This window comes from Heptranchias perlo, chromosome 36 (genome assembly GCF_035084215.1).
Source record: "Heptranchias perlo isolate sHepPer1 chromosome 36, sHepPer1.hap1, whole genome shotgun sequence".
NCBI lineage: Eukaryota > Metazoa > Chordata > Chondrichthyes > Hexanchiformes > Hexanchidae > Heptranchias > Heptranchias perlo.
The window spans coordinates 22520796-22543459 of NC_090360.1; the positions used below are offsets into that span (position 1 = coordinate 22520796).

General features: G+C 47.4%; 1 protein-coding gene and 1 pseudogene across 1 annotated transcript in view; one reads left to right on the plus strand and one right to left on the minus strand.

Annotated features, from left to right (window-relative positions):
- LOC137304194 (sorbin and SH3 domain-containing protein 1) overlaps positions 1-22664 on the minus strand; it is a 357720-nt gene that overhangs the window by 325505 nt on the left and 9551 nt on the right. The window lies entirely within an intron of this gene.
- LOC137303934 (nucleolar protein 56 pseudogene) overlaps positions 16544-22664 on the plus strand; it is a 43659-nt pseudogene continuing 37538 nt past the window's right edge.

The window sequence follows — 22664 nt, forward strand, 5'->3', positions numbered from 1 at the left end:
CTTTACATGCTGCCGGCGTTCGTCAGGTGCGTGCGCAGAAACACCTTTACCAATATGGCGTCCTGCGCACGTTATGTCAGTGTGTGCGCACATCTCGAACGCCATTTTTGGTCCATAGCAATTACACAACGGGCGCTACGTGGCCTAAGTTAGCTCACTGTATGTTTTTTTCATTTTCTTTGAATATTTTTGTTTATTAGTTATAAAAATATCGGAGATGGGCAAAATGGCTGTTGACTGACAGTCAAGAATCATCCAATCAGGGAATGAAGAGTCTATTCGCTTTTTAATTGGCCGTGGGAAAGCGGCTCGCTCTGGGGATGAACGTATTAGGCGACCAATGATGGGAGCAGGGGGTGGAGGGGGGCGGGATGGCTGGAGGTCATGGGATTAAACTTCCAGGAGTGCATCCAACTGAAGTTGGCAGTCCTTGTTGAAAGAGAATAGACCTCTCTTCAGTGGCATTGATCTGTAGCCTCCAGGATAGCCTCAAAGTTAAAGGATGTGGACCCTACAATCTGCAGAGTTAGTGGGCCTCATCCGGTAGGCTCAATCCACCAAACTTACAAGCCAGGCAAGGTGGGCCTTTGCAGCCATAGCAATCTGACCGAGCCATTGCGATTGCACTTGCCGTGCAGCAGCAGGCGTGATGCAGCATTCACGCCCTAAAGTAAGTGCCAGTTAACCGGTGAAGCTTACCTGCAGACCTGGGAGTGGACGAAGACGCCAAAGGTCGGAGGTCGAGGAGGCATATTGCACAGGGAGGGGGGGGCATCACTGCTAAGAATTATTAAAAACAGTAGTAGGCCATTCAGCCCCTCGAGTTTGTTCCCCCATTCAATTAAATCCTGGCTAATCTGCACCTCAACTCCATTTACCCGCCTTTGCTCCATATCCCTTGTTACCCTTACCCAACGAAAATCGATCTAGCTCAGTCTTGAAGGCTCCAATTGTCCCAGCATCCACAGCATTTTGATGGAGAGTGTTCCAATTTTCTACTGCACTTTGTGTGCAAAGGCACTTCCTGATTTCACTCCTGAATGGCCTGGCTCTAATTTTGAGATTATGTCTGCTTGTTCTTGATTTCCCCACCAGAGGAAATAGTTTCTCCATATCTATCCAATCAAATCCTTTTAGATTATGTCCCCTCAGTCTTTATATACTCAAGGGAATACAAACCAAGTTTATGCAACCTGTCCTTATAATTTAACCCTCTAAACCCCAGTATCGTTATGCGCTGCAGCCCCTTCAAGGCCAATATATCCTCCCGAGGTGCGTTGCCCAAGACTGGACGCAGTATTCCAGACTGGGTCTGACCAAGGCTCTTTACAGCTGAAGCTTAACTTCCTCCCCATTGTATTCTAGTCCCCTCGAGATAAAGGCCATGAGCCTTTTTGATTGCTTTTTGTACCTGTCTACTAGCTGTTAACTTGGACCTCCCAAATCTCTTTGCTCCTCTACATTTCCTAGTTTCTCACTGTTAAGAATATATTCCGAATGATCTTTCTTGAGTCCAAGGTGAATGAACTCACACTTCCCCACAGTGAACTCCATTAACCATGGTTTTGCCCACTCACTTAACCTGTCTATGTCCCTTTATAACTTCCTGCTCCCATCTACACTACTTACCGTTCTCTAGCCACCGACTCCATCCCTCTCCCAGGCCACTGTCGGAGGCTGAACCACACCGTTCGGAACCTCGGCGTCCTATTTGACCATGAGATGAGCTTCCGACCACATATCTGCTCCATCACCAAGACCAACTACTTCCATTTCCATAACATTGCCTGTCTCTGCCCCTGCCTCAGCTCATCTGCTGCTGAAACCCTCATCCAATCCTTTGTTACCTCTAGACTGGACAATTCCAATGATCTCCTGGCCGGCCTCCCATCTTCCACCCTCCATAAACTTGAGCTCATCCAAAACTCTGCTGCCCGTATCCTAACTCGCACCAAGCCCCGTTCACCCATCCTCCTGTGCTCACTGACCTACACTGGCTCCCGGTCCAGGAACATCTCGATTTTAAAATTCTCATCCTTGTTTTTAAATCCCTCCATGGCCTCGCCCCTCCCTATCTCTGTAAACTCCTCCAGCCCTATAACCCTCCGAGATCTCTGCCCTCCTCCAATTCTGGCCTCTTGCACATTCCTAATTTTAATCACTCCACCTATGGCCATCGTGCCTTCAGCTGCCTAGGCCCTAAGCTCTGGAATTCTCTCCCTAAACCTCTCCGCCTCTCTACCTCTATCACTTCCTTTAAGCTGCTCCTTAAAACCTACCTCTTTGACTGGGCTTTTGGTCACCTGTCCTAATATCGCCTCACGTGGCTCGGTGTCAAATTTTGTTTGAAAATCGCACCCATGAAGCACCTTGGGATGTTTTACTACATTAAAGGTGCTATATAAATGCAAGTTGTTGTTGTTGTTGTTGTTGTTGTTGTTGCTGCTGTTCCTAACTTAGTGTCATCTGCAAACTTGGATATACAACTCTCTATTCCTTCATCCAAGTCATTGATAAATATGGTGAAAAGTTGAGGCCCAGAATAGACCCCTGGGGAACACCACTTGTCACATCCTGCCGAACAGACTATGTATCCTTTATCCCTACTCTCTGTCTCCTACCTCCCATCCAATTTCCAACCCAAGTCTACTAAAAGGCTACTTCCAATTCCGTGCACTCTCATTCGTGCTAATAATCTCTTGTGTGGAACCTTATCGAACACCTTCTGGAAGTACAGAAAGATAACATCTACCTTATTAGTGACTGCCTCAAAAAATTCAACTAGGTGAGTCATACATGACTTACCCTTAAAAGGCCATGTTGGCTCTCTCTGATCAGCTCATATCTGTTCAAGTGCCCTGTCACAGTATCTCTAATGACAGATTCTAGTAGCTTCCCACAACTGACAGGCCTGTAGTTACTTGGTTTCTCTCTCTCCCACCCGCCTTAAATAATGGGGCGACATTAGCAAGTTTCCAATCTAATGGCATAATTCCCGAATCAAGAGAGCTTTCTGTAATTTCCTCACCTATTTCTTTTAATACCCTGGGGTGGAAACCATCAGGTCCTGGAGATTTATCTATCCTAAGTCCCATTATTTTCTCCATTACCATTTATTACATATCTTGAATCCAATAAATTCTTCCCCTTGATTTATTTTTAGTGTCACTTTATCACGGTTACTTTATCATCTTCCTCTACTGCGAAAAAAGTTCCTGTTTAATAAATCTGCCATTATCTTGTTATCTATTACCTTATCACCTATGTCTTTAATGGGCCTACAGATCTCTTAGCCACTCTCTTACTCTTAACATATTTATGAAAACTTTTACTATTAGCCTTTATATTACTTGCAAGTATTTTTTTGGTATTCCTTTTTTCAGTTCTTAATATTTTCTTTATGTCCCTTTGTGGCTTTCTATATTTCTCCCAGTCCTCTGGATTACCATTGTTCCTGATATCTGGGTAAGTTACTTCCTCTCCCACTCTTCTGGCTGCCTTGCTCACTTCCTTGAATTCCCAGGACTTCAGGCTGTGAGAATGGGGAGGGGGGAGGGGCTGGCGGGCAATGCTCCCCAACCTGCTATTGGCTGATTTAGTCTAAATCAACCAACCAATAGCACCATGGGAAACAATCGTCAAGCCTGAGATATTCAGAGATAAAACCAGTTAAGCCAGAAGTTAACAGGGTGGAAGAGTTGTACTAATTTGTGTTTTTAATTTGCAACATCACAAAAAATGCACAATTCAAACAAAAGGTCCATCCCTTTGAGCGTGTTATTTTTTAACATATAGTGGTGCTGCACACATATGTGTGTGTACACGTGTGTGTGCCTGTGAAAGAGAATGTAAAAACTGACAAATGTACTGATTACATCTGTTGTCGTTTATGTTTTATGTTCTATAAACTTCAGAAAATGTATTAAGCAGACAGAGAGGAAAAGGGAGGTACACACAGAGTTGATTTCATTATTCAAACAAAAAATTAATTGAATTCTGAAAGAGACAGAAAGCCTTTATCTCCATCTGTGCCTTCTCTCTAATTCTGCCTCTTTCTCTACTCAGAGTTGTCAGATTTAGAATATTTACCTTTCCTAACTGTCATCAAAATATAGGCGATAGAGGCTTTCTCCCTGTCAGAATTCAATTAGTTTTTGTTTAAAATTAGCCTAAGCGGATTTTTTTTCAAATAAGTTGAATTTTGAAAGCTAACAAAGGGACATGGACAGGAGGGATGGGTAGAAGGAGAAGTGGGTACAGGTTGAAGGTGGAGGTGAGGGGGGGGGGGGTCTCTGGCCTTTCACTGTCCTCACACAGATGTCTGACAGGAGAAGTGAGGCTGTACCATATCAGGCGAACATCTCTGAGAGGAGCACCCAGTCGTCCATGTTGGGTAGTAAGACATTTCCACAAGTCTTGGCGTTCTCAATAATCTAAAGAAGATTGTTCCAGCATTATACGGGCTAACAGATACTGCAGCCATAACTTGTGTCACTCTCAGTTGACTGCATTTTCCGAGCACAATTCCATAGTTTGGTTAAACTGAAGTAATATTCAGCCCTTCGAGTCTGTGCCGCCATTTAATCAGGTCATGGCTGATCTGTACCTCAACTTGCCTTTGCTCCATATCCCTTGATACCCTTACCTAACAAAAATCTAAAAATTCAGTTCTGATGAAAGTTCAACGACCTGAAACTCTGTTTCTCTCTCCACAGATGCTGCCTGACCTGCTAAGTGTTTTCCAGCTTTTTCAGTTTTTATATTATAAAATCTATCGATCTCAGTCTTGAAATTTTCAACTGACCCCAGCCTTTTTGGGGGAGAGAGTTCCAGATTTCCACTACCCTTTGTGTGAAAATGTGCTTCCTGATTTCACTTCTAAACGGCCTGGCTCTAATTTTAAGATTGTGTCCCCTTGTTCTGGATTCCCCCACCAGAGGAAATAGTTTCTTTGTATAAAAGGTGCTGTAACTATTAACAAATATCGCACAATGAATTTAAAAACACAAGTTAGCTATTTTTGAGTTATTCACTAATGAACACACTTGCTCAACGTGGAACATTTTAGGTTTCATAAGAACATAAGAACATAAGAAATAGGAGCAGGAGTAGGCCAATCGGCCCCTCGAGCCTGCTCCGCCATTCAATAAGATCATGGCTGATCTGATCCTAACCTCAAATCTAAATTCATGTCCAATTTCCTGCCCGCTCCCCGTAACCCCTAATTCCCTTTACTTCTAGGAAACTGTCGATTTCTGTTTTAAATTTATTTAATGATGTAGCTTCCACAGCTTCCTGGGGCAGCAAATTCCACAGACAGTTTCGATGCATCTGAACTCCATCATTAAAGAAAAAAGGTGATGAAACAGACCTAGAATCGTAGTAATTAGAGGCCATTCAGCCCATCGCACCTGTGTTGGTGCTAGTTCTTCTAAATCTATTGAACTGGAAACTATAGAGCAAGAAGCTTCACATCATAGGAACATGGGAATGAACATGACAGGTCTATCTGGGCGCTCCCAGTGACTGGAAAGGCAAGTCTTGATAATGATTCAGATCCAGTCTTCATTTGGCAAAGCATAATTTTCTAAAGGACAGTCAGGACAGATTCACAAAGGAGTGAGTCATATTTAAGCTGCTGGAGTTTTTTTTTTAGAACAATTACTGACATGGTGAATGGAAATGCAATTGATCTCTAACTAGATTTTCAGAAAGCTTTTGACAAGTGAATAATGGTGAATTTAATACTGTGCTGGGAGAGATTAAAAGAGTGGAAATAAGCAGATTGACTAAGGGTGCCCCATGATTAACATCACAGGAGCCCCTAAGATCCCAAGGCCAGATGTACGTGAAGGGACCCAACACAGTTACAGTGAATGCTTACACCAAAGGTGTTAGTCTTGGCTCAGTGGTCGCACCCTCGCCTCTGTCATCTGAAGGTTATGAGTTCAAGTCCCACTCCAGAGACTTGAGCACATAATCTAGGCTGACATTCCAAAGCAGTGCTGCGCTGTCTTTCGGATGAGACATTAAACTGTGGCCCCACCTGCCCTCTCAGGTGGATGTAGAAGATCCCACAGCACTATTTCAAAGAAGAGTAGGGGAGTTCTCCCCAGTGTTGTGGCCAATATTTATCCCTAAACCAACATCGCTAAAAAAAAAAACCAGATTATCTGGTCATTATCTCATTGCTGTTTGTGGGATCTTGCTGTGCGCAAATTGGCTGATGTGTTTCCTACATTACAACAGTGACTACTCTTCAAAAGTACTTCATTGGCTGGAAAGGTGCCATATAAATGCAAGCTCTTTCTTTCTTTCAAAACAATCACTTCAGCCTTTTCCAAAAGCACCCCCGCCCCCCCACCGCACCACCCAGGTTTTAGGCCGTTCCTTCCATTTCAAAACAGCATCACTTTTACTTTCTAAATGGCCTGTTTCTAAATCATTCTGTGGACGCAGAGCTGACTGAGCAGATGATTGTGAACATTGAGATGACAAATTGAGTCATTAAATTGTTGAAATGTCAGGGAATTCTACAGTCTTGTGAAGATGCTGTCTAAAGAAAATCAAATCATTGTCATACTCGAGTTCAATTTATAAACTCATGCCAAATACAACAGGACGCCTTAAACTCACCTCCAGCTATCTGTGCAAGGCTTCCTGTCACATACTGGGTAAAGCTTTTTTCCTTTTCTTCATCACACAAAACCATTTCCAACAGATGACCCTTCACAGACCGAACCATATCTAACAGCTGCCGTGTTCCAACCCATAACAAGGGGCACTCAAAATGGCAATCACAGGGAAATTACAAAGAGGAAAGAAAACTCTTCAAGATGACATAAAACTCGATGAGTCCAACTGTCAGATTGTTTATAAGGAAAATTAAGCTCTGGAATTCCCTCCCTAAACCTCTCTGCCTCTCTACCTCTCTCTCCTCCTTTAAGTCACTCCTTAAAACCTAACTCTTTAATCAAGTTTTTGGGCACCTGTCCCATTATCTCTTTATGTGGCTCGGTGTAAAATTTTGTTTGATAACGCTCCTGTGAAGCACCTTGGGACGTTTTACGACATTGCTGCAGGAGTTCTTCAGGGCAGTGTCCTAGGCCCAACCATCTTCAGCTGCTTCATCAATGACGTTCCCTCCATCATAAGGTCAGAAATGGGGATGTTCGCTGATGATTGCACAGTATTCAGTTCCATTCGCAACCCCTCAGATAATGAAGCAGTCTGAGCCCGCATGCAGCAAGACCTGGACAACATCCAGGCTTGGGCTCATAAATGGCAAGTAACATTCGTGCCAGACAAGTGCCAGGCAATGACCATCTCCAACAAGAGAGGGTCTAACCACCTCCCCTTGACATTCAACGGCATTACCATCGCCGAATCCCCCACCATCAACATCCTGGGGGTCACCATTGACCAGAAACTTAACTGGACCAGCCACATAAATACTGTGGCTACAAGAGCAGGTCAGAGGCTGGGTATTCTGCGGCGAGTGACTCACCTCCTGACTCCCCAAAGCCTTTCCACCATCTATAAGGCACAAGTCAGAGTGTGATGGAATACTCTCCACTTGCCTGGATGAGTGCAGCTCCAACAACACTCAAGAAGCTCGACACCATCCAGGACAAAGCAGCCCGCTTGATTGGCACCCCACCCACCACCATAAACATTCACTCCCTTCACCACCGGCGCACAGTGGCTGCAGTGTGTACCATCCACAGGATGCACTGCAGCAACTCGCCAAGGCTTCTTCAACAGCACCTCCCAAACCCGCGACCTCTACCACCTAGAGGGACAAGAGCAGCAGGCACATGGGAACAACACCACCTGCACGTTCCCCTCCAAGTCACACACCATCCCGACTTGGAAATATATCGCCGTTCCTTCATCGTCGCTGGGTCAAAATCCTGGAACTCCCTTCCTAACAGCACTGTGGGAGAACCTTCACCACACGGACTGCAGTGGATCAAGAAGGCGGCTCACCACCACCTTCTCAAGGGCAATTAGGGATGGGCAATAAATGCCGGCCTCGCCAGCGACGCCCACATCCCATGAACGAATAAAAAAAAATTAAAGACAAGTTGTTGTTGTTGTCATGTAACTGCACGGGTACTCCCTTGGCCGCACTGAGCAGTGGTAGGGACCCATCACCCGTACTGGGTATTTTTCTGAACTGAGCATGGGCGCCCCACATACCCTGTGGGGTTGACTCTTAACTTGTCCTCTGAAGTGGCCTAAGAAGACACTCAGTTGTATCAAACCGCTGTGCAGCAGTTCAAGAAGGCCCAGCACCACCTCTTCAGGGCACCTTGGGATGGTCAATAAATGCCGGCCTTATCAGTGATACCTGCACCCTGAGAATGAATTTTTAAAAAAATACTCTAGATCCCATTGAGACACTGTTCAATTAAACATTTTGTTCAATCAGTAATAAGGGGGACAGGCATTTACAACATCACTTCATTCCCATATAGTACTGTTATGCGTATATCATTGATTCTGTACAGGCACTGGATGGAAAGGAATCTTTCACTACCACATAGCATTGCACTAATGCTCACTGTTGGGCCTGAATTGTGCATCCCTGTATCACACACCGCTTTGAAGCTTCATGCATGACTCTAATCCCCCACATTTCAGGCCCCGACAATGGCCTTTTCTTCTCCTTCCTACAAGGACAATTCATCCCTTCACAAAGCAGACAATTTGAAAAGCTGCAGCAACAGCACAAGAAGGAAAATGCAGGAGCCAACACATCCTTCTAAAAACCAAGACAGGTTGTAAAAAGCATTACCGTGGCTGTACAGTAACATGAGCCCGCAGGAGGGAATCTCCGGTACCTTTTTTTCTGAAGTTTTATAATGAATTGCTCAACTACTCCATCTGAATATGAACAATACAAGCTGAGCTGATAGAGTAACTGAGCATGCTGCCCCTTCTCCGTAACCTTAGCATTCCCTTCGGGAATGGTTTCTGTCTTTCAAACATATTGCACGCTGGATTCTTTATATTTCTTATGTGTCTTCAGTTAAATCCAGTTACCAACCGGCAGCTGGTACTTATCCCCTCTCCATCATTAAATTAAACATTATGCTGATTTACCTGTAAACTAATTCCAAGGCTTTTGCCAATGATCATTTCATGTGCCATCTGTTACGGAATGAATATACAGCAGCTTCCAACCCCTTCTTCCTCTGCATCTCCACCCTGCTCCAACCTTTCATCGGTTTCCATCACAAACATCGCATCAAAAAAACAATTCTGAAAACTGATTTTTTTTTTTAAATGCCCATTTCTCTCCCCTTTTCCCCCGACTTTTAGAAGCATAGAATCATACAGCACAGAAGGAGGCCATTCGACCCATCGTGCCTGTGCCGGCTCTTTGAAAGAGCTGCCCAATTAGACCCACTCCCCTGCTCCTTCCCCATAGACCTGTAATTTTTTTCTTTTCAAGTGTTTATCCAATTCCCTTTTGAAAGTTACTATTGAATCTGCTTCCACCGCCCTTTCAGGCAGCGCATTCCAGATCAGAACAACTCGCTGCATAAAAATAATTCCCCTCATCTCCCCCTTGGATTTTTTGCCAATTACCTTAAATCTGTGTCCTTTGGTTACTGACCCTTCTGCCAGTAGAAACAGTTTCTCCCCATCTACTCTCTCAAATCCCCTCATAATTTTGCTGAGGTAATGTTTTATAGGAACCAGGAGATCTCCGCACAAGTGGCCATTCTTTTTGTCTGAGTCTAATTAATGAGAGTCAATGGGCTTTTTTTTTATTCGTTCACGGGATGTGGGCGTCGCTGGCGAGGCCGGCATTTATTGCCCATCCCTAATTGCCCTTGAGAAGGTGGTGGTGAGCCGCCTTCTTGAACCGCTGCAGTCCGTGTGGTGACGGTTCTCCCACAGTGCTGTAAGGAAGGGAGTTCCAGGATTTTGACCCAGCGACAATGAAGGAACGGCGATATATTTCCAAGTCGGGATGGTGTGTGACTTGGAGGGGAACGTGCTATTTGACTGCAGAAGGCAGCCTCACCCAATGTCAACACACATGACCTCCTGTTGGTCGCTGAGTAGCAATCAGGAGCGGGATCCCTGGGCGAGTTTTCACTCTCTAGCCTAACGGCCAATTGCAGAACCCCGGCGGTTGCCCTGATAGGGATCAGCTAACTCAGCGCAGACCAGCAACTGAACCTGGGGCCATGATCTCATGGCCATGATCTCAGGCTCGAAGGGCCGAATGGCCTACTCCTGCTCCTGTCTCTTATGGGGCCTTCTGACCCATCCACACTGGGCAATGGTACCTAGAAAACCATTGAAGGACCTGACAGAAATTAATCCCAGCAATGAGATCCCAATATAGGCGAGGACATTTACATCCATAGCCCGCGTTCTCTAGAAGCCTGAATTTAGCCTTATTTTGTTTTCGTTCATGGGATGTGGGTGTCGCCCGTGAGAAGGTGGTGGTGAGCCGCCTTCTTGAACCGCTTCAGTCCATGTGGTGAAGGGAGTTCCAAGATTTTGACCCAGCGACGATGAAGGAACGGCGATATATTTCCAAGTTTGGATGGTGTGTGACTTGGAGGGGAACGTGCAGGTGGTGTTGTTCCCATGTGCCTGCTGCCCTTGTCCTTCTAGGTGGTAGAAGTCGTGGGTTTGGGAGGTGCTGTTGAAGAAGTCTTGGCGAGTTGCTGCAGTGCATCCTGTGGATGGTGCACACTGCAGCCACTGTGCGCCGGTGGTGAAGGGAGTGAATGTTTAGGGTGGTGGATGGGGTGCCAATCAAGCGGGCTGCTTTATCTTGGATGGTGTCGAGCTTCTTGAGTGTTGTTGGAGCTGCACTCATCCAAGCAAGTGGAGAGTATTCCATCACACTCCTGACATGTGCCTTGTAGATGGTGGAAAGGCTTTGGGGAGTCAGGAGGTGAGTCACTCGCCGCAGAATACCCAGCCTCTGACCTGCCTCTTGTAGCCACAGTATTTAAGTGGCTGGTCCAGTTAAGTTTCTGGTCAATGGTAACCCCCAGGATGTTGATGGTGGGGGATTTGGCGATGGTAATGCCATTGAATGTCAAGGGGAGGTGGTTAGACTCTCTCTTGTTGGAGATGGTCATTGCCTGGCACTTGTCTGGCATGAATGTTACTTGCCACATATCAGCCCAAGCCTGGATGTTGTCCAGGTCTTGCTGCATGCGGGCACGGACTGCTTCATTATCTGAGGGTTGCGAATGGAACTGAACACCGTGCAATCATCAGCGAACATCGCCATTTCTGACCTTATGACAGAGGGAAGGTCATTGATGAAGCAGCTGAAGATGGTTGGGCCGAGGACACTGCCCTGAGCAACTCCTGCAGCAATGTGGTTGATTCTTAATTGCCCTCTGAAATGGCCTAGCAAGCCACTCAGTTGTAAAATCTCGCTACGAAAAGTCATAATAAGAATAAAACCGGACGGACCACCCGGCATCGGACCACTAGGCACCGGACACGACAAAGGCAAAACACCAAGCCCAGTCGACCCTGCAAGGTCCTCCTTACTAACATCTGGGGACTTGTGCCAAAATTGGGAGAGCTGTCCCACAGACTAGTCAAGCAACAGCCTGACATAGCCATACTTACAGAATCATATCTTTCAGCCAACGTCCCAGACTCTTCCATCACCATCCCTGGGTATGTCCTGTCCCACCGGCAGGACAGACCCACCAGAGGTGGCGGTACAGTGATATACAGTCAGGAGGGAGTGGCCCTGGGAGTCCTCAACATTGACTCTGGACCCCATGAAATCTCATGGCATCAGGCCAAACATGGGCAAGGAAACCTCCTGCTGATTACCACCTACCGCCCTCCCTCAGCTGATGAATCAGTCCTCCTCCATGTTGAGCACCACTTGGAGGAAGCACTGAGGGTAGCAAGGGCACAAAATGTACTCTGGGTGGGGGACTTCAATGTCCATCACCAAGAGTGGCTCGGTAGCACCACTACTGACCGAGCTGGCCGAGTCCTGAAGGACATAGCTGCCAGACTGGGCCTGTGGCAGGTGGTGAGCGAACCAACACGAGGGAAAAACTTACTTGACCTCGTCCTCACCAATCTACCTGTCGCAAATGCATCTGTCCATGACAGTATTGGTAGGAGTGACCACCGCACAGTCCTCGTGGAGATGAAATTCCGTCTTTGCACTGAGGACACCATCCAACGTGTTGTGTGTCACTACCACCGTGCTAAATGGGATAGATTCAGAACAGATCTAGCAGCTCAAAACAGGGCATCCATGAGGCGCTGTGGGCCATCAGCAGCAGCAGAATTGTATTCCAGCACAATCTGTAACCTCATGGCCCGGCATATTCCTCACTCTACCATTACCAACAAGCCAGGGGATCAACCCTGGTTCAATGAGGAGTGTAGAAGAGCATGCCAGGAGCAGCACCAGGCGTACCTAAAAATGAGGTGCCAACCTGGTGAAGCTACAACTCAGGACTACATGCATGCTAAACAGCGGAAGCAACATGCTATAGACAGAGCTAAGCGATTCCACAACCAACGGATCAGATCAAAGCTCTGCAGTCCTGCCACATCCAGTCGTGAATGGTGGTGGACAATTAAACAACTAACGGGAGGAGGAGGCTCTGCAAACATCCCCATTCTCAATGATGGCGGAGTCCAGCACATGAGTGCAAAAGACAAGGCTGAAGCGTTTGCAACCATCTTCAGCCAGAAGTGCCGAGTGGATAATCCATCTCAGCCTCCTCCCGATATCCCCACCATCACGGAAGCCAGTCTTCGGCCAATTCGATTCACTTCACGTGATATCAAGAAACGGCTGAGTGCACTGGATACAGCAAAGGCTATGGGCCCCGACAACATCCCAGCTGTAGTGCTGAAGACTTGTGCTCCAGAACTAGCTGCGCCTCTAGCCAAGCTGTTCCAGTACAGCTACAACACTGGCATCCACCCGACAATGTGGAAAATTGCCCAGGTATGTCCTGTCCACAAAAAGCAGGACAAATCCAATCCGGCCAATTACCGCCCCATCAGTCTACTCTCAATCATCAGCAAAGTGATGGAAGGTGTCGTCGACAGTGCTATCAAGCGGCACTTACTCACCAATAACCTGCTCACCGATGCTCAGTTTGGGTTCCGCCAGGACCACTCGGCTCCAGACCTCATTACAGCCTTGGTCCAAACATGGACAAAAGAGCTGAATTCCAGAGGTGAGGTGAGAGTGACTGCCCTTGACATCAAGGCAGCATTTGACCGAGTGTGGCACCAAGGAGCCCTAGTAAAATTGAAGTCAATGGGAATCAGGGGGAAAACTCTCCAGTGGCTGGAGTCATACCTGGCACAAAGGAAGATGGTAGTGGTTGTTGGAGGCCAGTCATCTCAGCCCCAGGGCATTGCTGCAGGAGTTCCTCAGGGCAGTGTCCTAGGCCCAACCATCTTCAGCTGCTTCATCAATGACCTTCCCTCCATCATAAGGTCAGAAATGGGGATGTTCGCTGATGACTGCACAGCGTTCAGTTCCATTCGCAACCCCTCAGATAATGAAGCAGTCCGAGCCTGCATGCAGCAAGACCTGGACAACATCCAGGCTTGGGCTCATAAGTGGCAAGTAACATTCGCGCCAGATAAGTGCCAGGCAATGACCATCTCCAAAAAGAGAGAGTCTAACCACCTCCCCTTGACATTCAACGGCATTACCATCGCCGAATCCCCCACCATCAACATCCTGGGGGTCACCATTGACCAGAAACTTAACTGGACCAGCCATATAAATACTGTGGCTACAAGAGCAGGTCAGAGGCTGGGTATTCTGCGGCGAGTGACTCACCTCCTGACTCCCCAAAGCCTTTCCACTATCTACAAGGCACAAGTCAGGAGTGTGATGGAATACTCTCCACTTGCCTGGATGAGTGCAGCTCCAACAACACTCAAGAAGCTCGACACTATCCAAGATAAAGCAGCCCGCTCGATTGGCACCCCATCCACCACCCTAAACATTCACTCCCTTCACCACCGGCGCACTGTGGCTGCAGTGTGTACCATCCACAGGATGCACTGCAGCAACTCGCCAAGGCTTCTTCGACAGCACCTCCCAAACCCGCGACCTCTACCACCTAGAAGGACAAGGGCAGCAGGCGCATGGGAACAACACCACCTGCATGTTCCCCTCCAAGTCACACACCAACCCGACTTGGAAATATATCGCCGTTCCTTCATTGTCGCTGGGTCAAAATCCTGGAACTCCCTTCCTAACAGCACTGTGGGAGAACCGTCACCACACGGACTGCAGCGGTTCAAGAAGGCGGCTCACCACCACCTTCTCAAGGGCAATTAGGGATGGGCAATAAATGCCGGCCTTGCCAGCGACGCCCACATCCCGTGAACGAATAAAAAAAAAAAAAATATCCTGGGGCTGAGATGATTGGCCTCCAACAACCGCTACCATCTTTCTTTGTGCTCGGTATGACTCCAGCCACTGGAGAGTTTTCCCCCGGATTCCGATTGACTTCAATTTTACAAGGGCTCCTTGGTGCCACATTCGGTCAAATGCTGCCTTGACGTCTCAAAGTTCCTTCGCTGCTCAGGTCAGACTCTCCCAACAGTAGAAGGAGGCAAACTCCATTCCACATGGGTTTTACCACATTCAATTCACAGACTTCAGCACCAGAAAAACTCAACCCAAACAAATGACTTCAAATATTTATCAGCTCTCACAAATTATTTAGTCGAGCTGCAGGTGTAGATTTACCTGCGGTGTGTGGTGCTGGGTGATTTATTATCTGTTGCTGTAGTATCACCATATCAAATACCAAATTACACGTTGGATGTTGATTTTTCCTTTTCTAATTAGTTTTTTTTTCCGTGTGAACTTTTGTGCTGATGAAGGCTCGGGAATGGATCACATGATTAACTTCAGGAACTCTGGGGGTGATTTTAAACCCCAAGAACGGGTGGGTTGGGGGCGGGTGGGAGTTGAAAATAATTATTTTTTGGGTCGCGACCGCAACCCGACTTTATTTCCTGGTTTAATGTCGGTGGGGAAAAGTACAGGCTTCCCACTGGGAATGCAAAGTCCGAAAATTTTGCGTCGCAACCCAAAAGTACAACTGTTTTCAACTCCCACCCGCCCCCAACCCACCCGTTCTTGGGGTTTAAAATCACCCCCTCTGTGTCAGCAACACACCCCCAGAGTCAGGGAGAGGCAGACCCCTCAGAATTCCACAACTCGGGGACGGTCCCCGACAATCAAAACGATCGGGGGTCAGTGGGAGGCGGCACGGAGTGTGAGAGATCGCGGGGGGAGAGATCGCGGGGGGAGGAGATCGCGGGGGGAGGAGATCGCGGGGGGAGGAGATCGCGGGGGGAGGAGATCGCGGGGGGAGGAGATCGCGGGGGGAGGAGATCGCGGGGGGAGGAGATCGCGGGGGGAGGAGATCGCGGGGGGAGGAGATCGCGGGGGGAGAGATCGCGGGGGGAGGAGATCGCGGGGGGAGGAGATCGCGGGGGGAGGAGATCGCGGGGGGAGAGATCGCGGGGGGAGAGATCGCGGGGCGGGGAGGGGGTCGGACAATCGGCGGGGTGGGTTTGCTTGAGGGGCTGGTGGGAAGTACTTAATCTCCTGTCCACGAGCAGTGCGGAAACTCATTTACCGCTGGAGCCAGCATCTCCCGCCTCCCTTCAGCTGCCGGGTTTCCTGAGCCCTGGGAAACACGGGCCGCAGCCGTTAAAATTCAAAATAGCTGCTAAAATCTGAGGAACGCAGCCTCATTAACATATTACAATGACTGACCCGCCTCTCCAGAGCGGGTTAATCGGCCGTGCCCCCCAACCCACTGCGATGAAACTGGAAGTAGACTCATTCATGGCGGGTTGGGGTCTGGTTTCCCATTTTTAGCAATTTAAACCCCCCCTACCCCGACCCTCTCCCGCCCGTTGTGGGGAGGGTTAAAAGTCCCTGAGATTTGTTTACTGTGGCAGGTTACTGGTTGTTCTGTACAAATTTAGAACTTAGGAAAAGTTGACTGGCAACCATTTTTAGATCTAACAAGCAGCACAGGTTTAGAGAGAGGCACTTGAACTGTAAACATACAATATCGGGATGGACAGGAGATTGGAGCAGCCCACCTGCCGGCAGAAAAGGCCAACCCACCCACGTCCAGTCAACCCACTACCCATGCGTCAGTCGCCAGTCGGACAGACAGCCCTCAGCTGTTGGGAGCTAGGCCTTCAACTCCCTGTATTATAGGAGCAGGAACGGTGATAGAATCATCAATGGAGCAGGCAGCAAAAGTGGGAGAGGCAGCAGTCTTGCAATGTGACTCTTGTTCTCGCGAGTCTTCGGTATTAACTGAGCGCCGGTATAAAGCCAGGCCCATGCAGCTTCCAGGATCATTGTAGAGCAAACCATTGGAATCCTGAACTCATGTTTGAGATGCCTCGACAGATCAAGGGGTATCTTACAATGCAGCCTTGTCACGATCTCCAAGATTAATGTCGTCTGCTGCAAGCTCCGTAACTCTCCGACACAAAGAGTCTAATCATGGAGGAGGAGGAGGAGGAGGAGGAGGAGGAGGCCAAGGTCGGACACACTGACCAAGAGGATGTCACCATAGAAATGCTATTGGAGCCAGAGAGGCTGGTGGGCCTGGCAGCCCTACAAGAGACATTCAGTCAGGTGCCTGAGCTGCAGCTTAAATTAATTCAACAGTCCACAATTACACAGTCAAGTGGCCCAAAAGTCTGTCACCGACACTGTCCTCTGCACTTCCTCAACTCCCATCCTGGCCCATCCTTCGCTGGCCTGCTACCTTATTCAGCACCATCAGACTGAGATTTTTTGGACAACGGTCAAATAAAGTGATACCAATGGATTTCCTCACTTTCTGCGATATGTCCATCGGTTTAGTAGGCTTTTTTGTCCACACTTTCGCTCCTAACCTGTGACTCCTCCTAAGTGACTCCCAATTGAGGAAGTGCGGCTGGCTGTCGGATCCCAGAGTGAGCGGTCTGGGATTGTCCTGGGTCCAGAACCCCCAGTGCTGCCCCCCTGGGATGGCATTTGCCGCAACCTCATGTTGCTCCGGCTGGCTGGTCCTGCCCACTTCCTGGCACATTTGTGAGGGAAGAGGACTACTTCCACCATGCCCCTGCTGGTGGGCACTCGCTCGGAATGCCCACTTACCTCCGAGGGAGGGCAGCAATCATAAAGAGAGAAAGAAAGACATTTATATTTACATAGTGCCTTTCACGACCTCAGGACATCCCATAGCACTTTACAGCCAATGAAGTGTAGTCACTGTTATAATGTAGAAAAGGCGGCAGCTAATTTGTGCACAGCAAGATCCCACAAGCAGCAATGCGATAATGACCAGATAATCGGTTTCAGTGACATTGGTTGAGGGACAAATATAGGCCAGGGCACCGATGAGAACTCCCCTGCTCTTCTTAGAAATAGTGCCATTGGATCTTTTATGTCCACCTGAGAGAGCAGACGGGGCCTCGGTTTAACGTCTCATCTGAACGGCGATGCCTCCGACAGTGCAGCACTCCCTCAGTACCGCACTGGGGTGTCGGCCTAGATTATGTGCTCAAGCCGTTGGAGTGGGGTTTGAACCCACGACCTTCCGACTCAGAGGCGAGAGTGCTACCACTGAGCCATGGCTGACACCTTGTCATGTCAGCAAAGCCCATCCTCAAAGTTCTCTCCCTCTGATCACCCCTCTCCACACCCCCCTCCCCCCATCCCCCACAGCGTGCTGAAGCCAGTCGAGAGAGCCTGTTGTAGATTGGAACACAAGGCCCTATAGCGGCAGTCTCTCTCAGCGGTAGGGGGAAGTCAGTGGCTCTGCTGCAGATGCCTCTGGAATTGGCACACATTTCACGGCAGACTGCAGTGCAGTGAAGTCTTCACTGCACAACTGCACAGATGTGGCTGGTGGACCTCTCCATGTTACAAGCTGGATAGCCTGGTGGTGAAGGATTGAATACTAGAGCCTGGTCTTCAGTTGCTTCCAAGCCTTTATTCATATTACACACTCCACACCCTAGATCAGCTCTCTTATAAATGGATATAAGCGAGTTCCCAATTGATACGCACCACCTGAACACAATTAACACTAATTGATATAAATCACATGGATACAATTAATACTCCACACTCCTAGCCAGACCTTCCAGGGTATTTTAGAAGACTCAAATGGCTCCAAGAAATAAAGTGAGTTGAAGTAGGGAGGGAGGAGGTTTGTGTGGAGCATAAACACTGGCATAGACCAGTTGGGCCGAATGGCCTGTTTCTGTGCTGTTAATTCCAGGTAATACTACTATGTAAATGAGTGTGCTCACACGGAATTCTCCTTTTGTGGGTAGGCCCTGTGATTTCCAAATGCCGAGACCCTGAAGGAAGGAAGCAAGATGCGCCCCAGCCAGCAGGTCTCAGCCCCCACCCCACATGAGCACTGACTCAACCAGTGCTTCCTCCTCAAGCTCACTGCCTAACTCTGCCAGGCCGCGTGGAGCTGTGCTGATGCTTGTGGCAGATGGTGTGCAGGGCACAGGGTGCTAGACATTGCTCCTTGCTTCAGTGGCACTGGGACTGCAGGCTGTTTCCTGGGGGGGCAAGCCTACAAAAACAGAATAATGTGACACTAGAGGCTGCGAGATCCCTTCAAACAGTGTTTACATGGGAAAAGCAAAATACTGCGAATGCTGGAAATCTGAAATTCTTTTGTCATTTAATCACGCCTGCCCTCCTGACCTTCCCTTTGTGTTCTTTGCCTGCCCCTCCCCCTGTTCCCTGGCTCTGTATTTGCCTAAAAATTGTTCATCTCGAACATCTTCCTGATAAAAGGTTATCGACCTGAAATGTTAACTATTTCTCTCTCCACAGATGCTGCCTGACCCGCTGAGCGTTTCCAGCATTTTTTGTTTATATTTCATTGTTTGCAAGGCAGTGTACTGTGGGTCAGGGGGCTGTGCTTGACTATATGCCTGTGTGAGAGTGAATGAATCAGGGATACTGATATAACAAGTAGTGTACTGTAGTATAGTGGTTACGTTACTAGTAATCCTGAGAACGTGAGTTCAAATCCCACCACAGCAGTTTGAGGATTTGAATCAGTTTTTTTAAAATCTGGAAATAAAAAGCTGGTATCAGTAAAGGTGACCATGAAGCTGTCGGATTGTCACAAAAACCCGACTGGTTCATTAATGTCCTTTAGAGAAGGAAACCTGCCGTCCTTACCTGGTCTGGTCTATATGTGACCCCAGTCCCACACCAACATGGTTGACTCTTAACTGCCCTCTCAAGTGACATTCATTTGTAGCAAAACCTTCAAGAAGAGAGCCCACTATCATCTTCTCAGGGCACTGGGGATAAATGCCAGCCTTGCCAGTGACACCCACATCCTGAGAATGAATATAAACAATCGGAAGGATGGTGCTAGCCCTTCGCATGTGGAGGTCTCTTGCTTCACAATGCCCCACTCCCTCGCTGCTCAGTGCCAATTATATCGATAATGACTTCCTCAAAGCCTGAAGTTAGGGAGCCCTCCTTTCTAAATTTACTCCTTTCTTTTATAATCCACCTTGCACCCCAGAGAAGGACCAATGCCACCCAAGGGCCTACCCTATATCCTGGTGTGTGCACAAAGGAACAAAGGTTTCATTAGAAGGATTTCTGTGTGAAACCTTTTTAAGATGTCGGTGTTACAAAGATTTCAGTTGTAAGTTGCAGCTGGAATGTGTGCCCTACTGTAATATGATCACTCACAGTAAATAATGAGAGAACTGCAAGGATTTTCCAAGAGCTTTTCATGTGGTAGCAGTAAACATGTAGCAGGTTAAAGGAAACACTCTGCAGCATGCAGAAATAGCATAGGAAGCAGTTGCATAGCCTTACCTATAACAGTCTGAGCATTCAAGAGAGATTTCTGACTCTGCTTATGATCTTTGCCTCGGGGGGCTCTGCTGTAGGCCCCCTGGACTTGGCACATGCTTCATAGGAGACTGCAGCTTTCTTAAGGTCTGCCATTTTCTTGCGCATTTGCTTCCAATGGATGTTGAAGGCAGCATTCGCTGTTCCCAGGATGTCCCGGAGCCCAAACAGGACAGCCCGCTTTGCACCCACATCCTGCAGCAGTATCTCTAAATCTTGTAGCTCTTGTGGTATGGTACTCTATAACTCTGCAACAATCTCAGATTTCTTCTACTGATGGCTTTGCAGAACTGGCTGTGCTCCCATTTAAAAGCCTGCTGCAGTCCTTTAAATAGCTGCAGCAGCACTCATAAATCCCAGAGGCACCCTGCTGCATGCGGAGACGTTTGAAATCCATCCATAATTAGGGCCAAACTGCAAAGTTCGGACGAGAGAGCCTGTAAGTAAGTAATCTGGTCTGCACCCATAGTGTATCATTCCAGGGAGTGCTCGTTTTGGAATTTTGACCCTTGTTTGGCAGAACTGAAGAAGAGCTGGAAGCTGTTTCAGTGTCCTGGCCAGCATTCCATCCCCAACCAACATCGCAAATTAACTGGTCATTTATCTAACCTATGAGCATGCAAAGATGAAGGACAGGTAAAGAACAGTTGGTCCATCAAGTCTGCCGCATACAGTCGTGTTGCAATTAAGCATCGTCCCTGATCGCCCTGCAGCCATGTAATCTCCTGGGAAAGGCAAAAAAACAGGGGAAATAAAACCAAGGACAATTCTGGGAAATTCCTCTCTGGCCCCTGAAGGTAATCCAAACGAGTACAGGAGGCCACAGTGACCACAAGGCCCGTCACTCAACAACTCACCTACCTTTTGTACACAGTGGTATCAGCCTCAGCCAGGAACATGTCCAGCTCCCTTTTCAACATTTGCAGCAAAACCGCACTCACTGCACACAAGCCAGCAACTTGTTCCAGAGGTCAATGACCCTCTTGATCTTTATGGCACATTGCTGCAACCAGTCATCGCACTTCCAAAATGTGGCTCATCGTGTGAAGCACTTTGAGACATGCTATGGATAAATGCGAGTATTTATGTCCTTCTGCCTCTAGCCACATAGGCCCTAAGCTCTGGAATTCCCTCCCTAAACTGCTACGTCTCTCCACCTCTCTCTCCTCCTTTACAGCACTGCTTAAAACCTACCTCTTTGAACAGGTGTTTGGTCATCTTTGGCTCGGTGTCAATTTCATCCCAAACATCTGGACTGAACACAGGTCCCAGAGGTGAAAGGGCAGTTTCTAAGCCCCTTGCCTGTCCTAATTCTTCTTGTCTATTTAACTATAACAGAGTAACGTAGTAACAGTGCCAGGCAGGAGAAGACCTTCGGCCCATCTATCTCACCTATCCCCAGTATTCCCTCGGTACATATCTAATGACCCTGAGTCTCATTTATTGACTAGAACCTGTCTAGGTCCTTCTTGAAAACCATTAAGGTTTTTTGTTCCACCACTCATGCCAGTATTCTGTTCCACAAACTTGTCACCCTTTTAGTAATAAAGTGCCTCCTGCAATTCCTATTTTCTTTTGTTGTCCTTAATTTGTAAATATGACCTCGTGTTTAAATTCTGTGCACGTCAGAAAAGCTTACTTGGATCCAAACCTTTCATAATTTTAAATACTTCTATTATATTCCCCTTTCAGGCTTCTCTCTTCAAGAGAGAAAAGACACAGGATAGTCAATCTTTCCCCATAATTCATTCCCTTAAGTTCTCGGATCAATTGTGTAGCCCTTCTCTGTAGGACTAATAAGGAGGCCACGTGCTCCTTGGAAAATAAGAGTCTAAACGGGGTAGAGGAGCAGAGGTATTTAGGGGTACAGATAAACAAATCACTAAAAGCAGCGCTGCAGGTTAATAAGGCCATAAAAAAAGCAAACCAAGCACTGGGGTTCATTTCTAGAGGGATAAGAATTGAAAAGCAGAGAAGTTATGCTAAATTTGTACAGAACCTTGCTTAGACCACACTTGGAGCACTGTGAACAGTTCTGGTCTCCACATTATAAAAAGGATATAGAGGCACTGGAGAAGGTCCAAAAAAGATTTACTAGGATGATACCAGAAATGAGAGGTTATACCTATCAGGAAAGATGGAATAGGATGGGGCTCTTTTCTCGAGAAAAGAGAAGACTGAAGGGTGACCTGATGGAGGCCTTTAAGATTATGAAAGGGTTTGACGTAAACAAGATGTTTTCACTTGCGGGGGAGACCAGAACGAGGGGCCACAAATATAAGCTACTCACTAACAAATCCAATAGGGAATTCAGGAGAAACTTCTCCACCCAGAGAGTGATAAGAAAGTAGAACTCGGAGTAGTTGAGGCGACTAGCATAGGTGCATTTAAGGGGAAGCTAGACAAACACATGAGGGAGAAGGGAATAGAAGGATATGTTGATAGGGTTAGATGAAGAAGGGTGGCAGGAGGCTTACGTGATGCATAAATACCGGCATGGACCTGTTGGGCCGAATGGCCTGTTTCTGTACAGTACATTCTTTGTAATTCTTTGTAATTTCTATCTTCTCCAATAATTAAATATCCTGTTTGAAATAAGGAGAGCAAAACTGCATGCAGTAAATAGTTCTATCACTCCCAAATACTGTGAAATACAAGTCATCTACACAAAAACATCCCAGATAATGTATATCAGAAAAAGAAACCATGCCTGAACACAAAGTCTCCC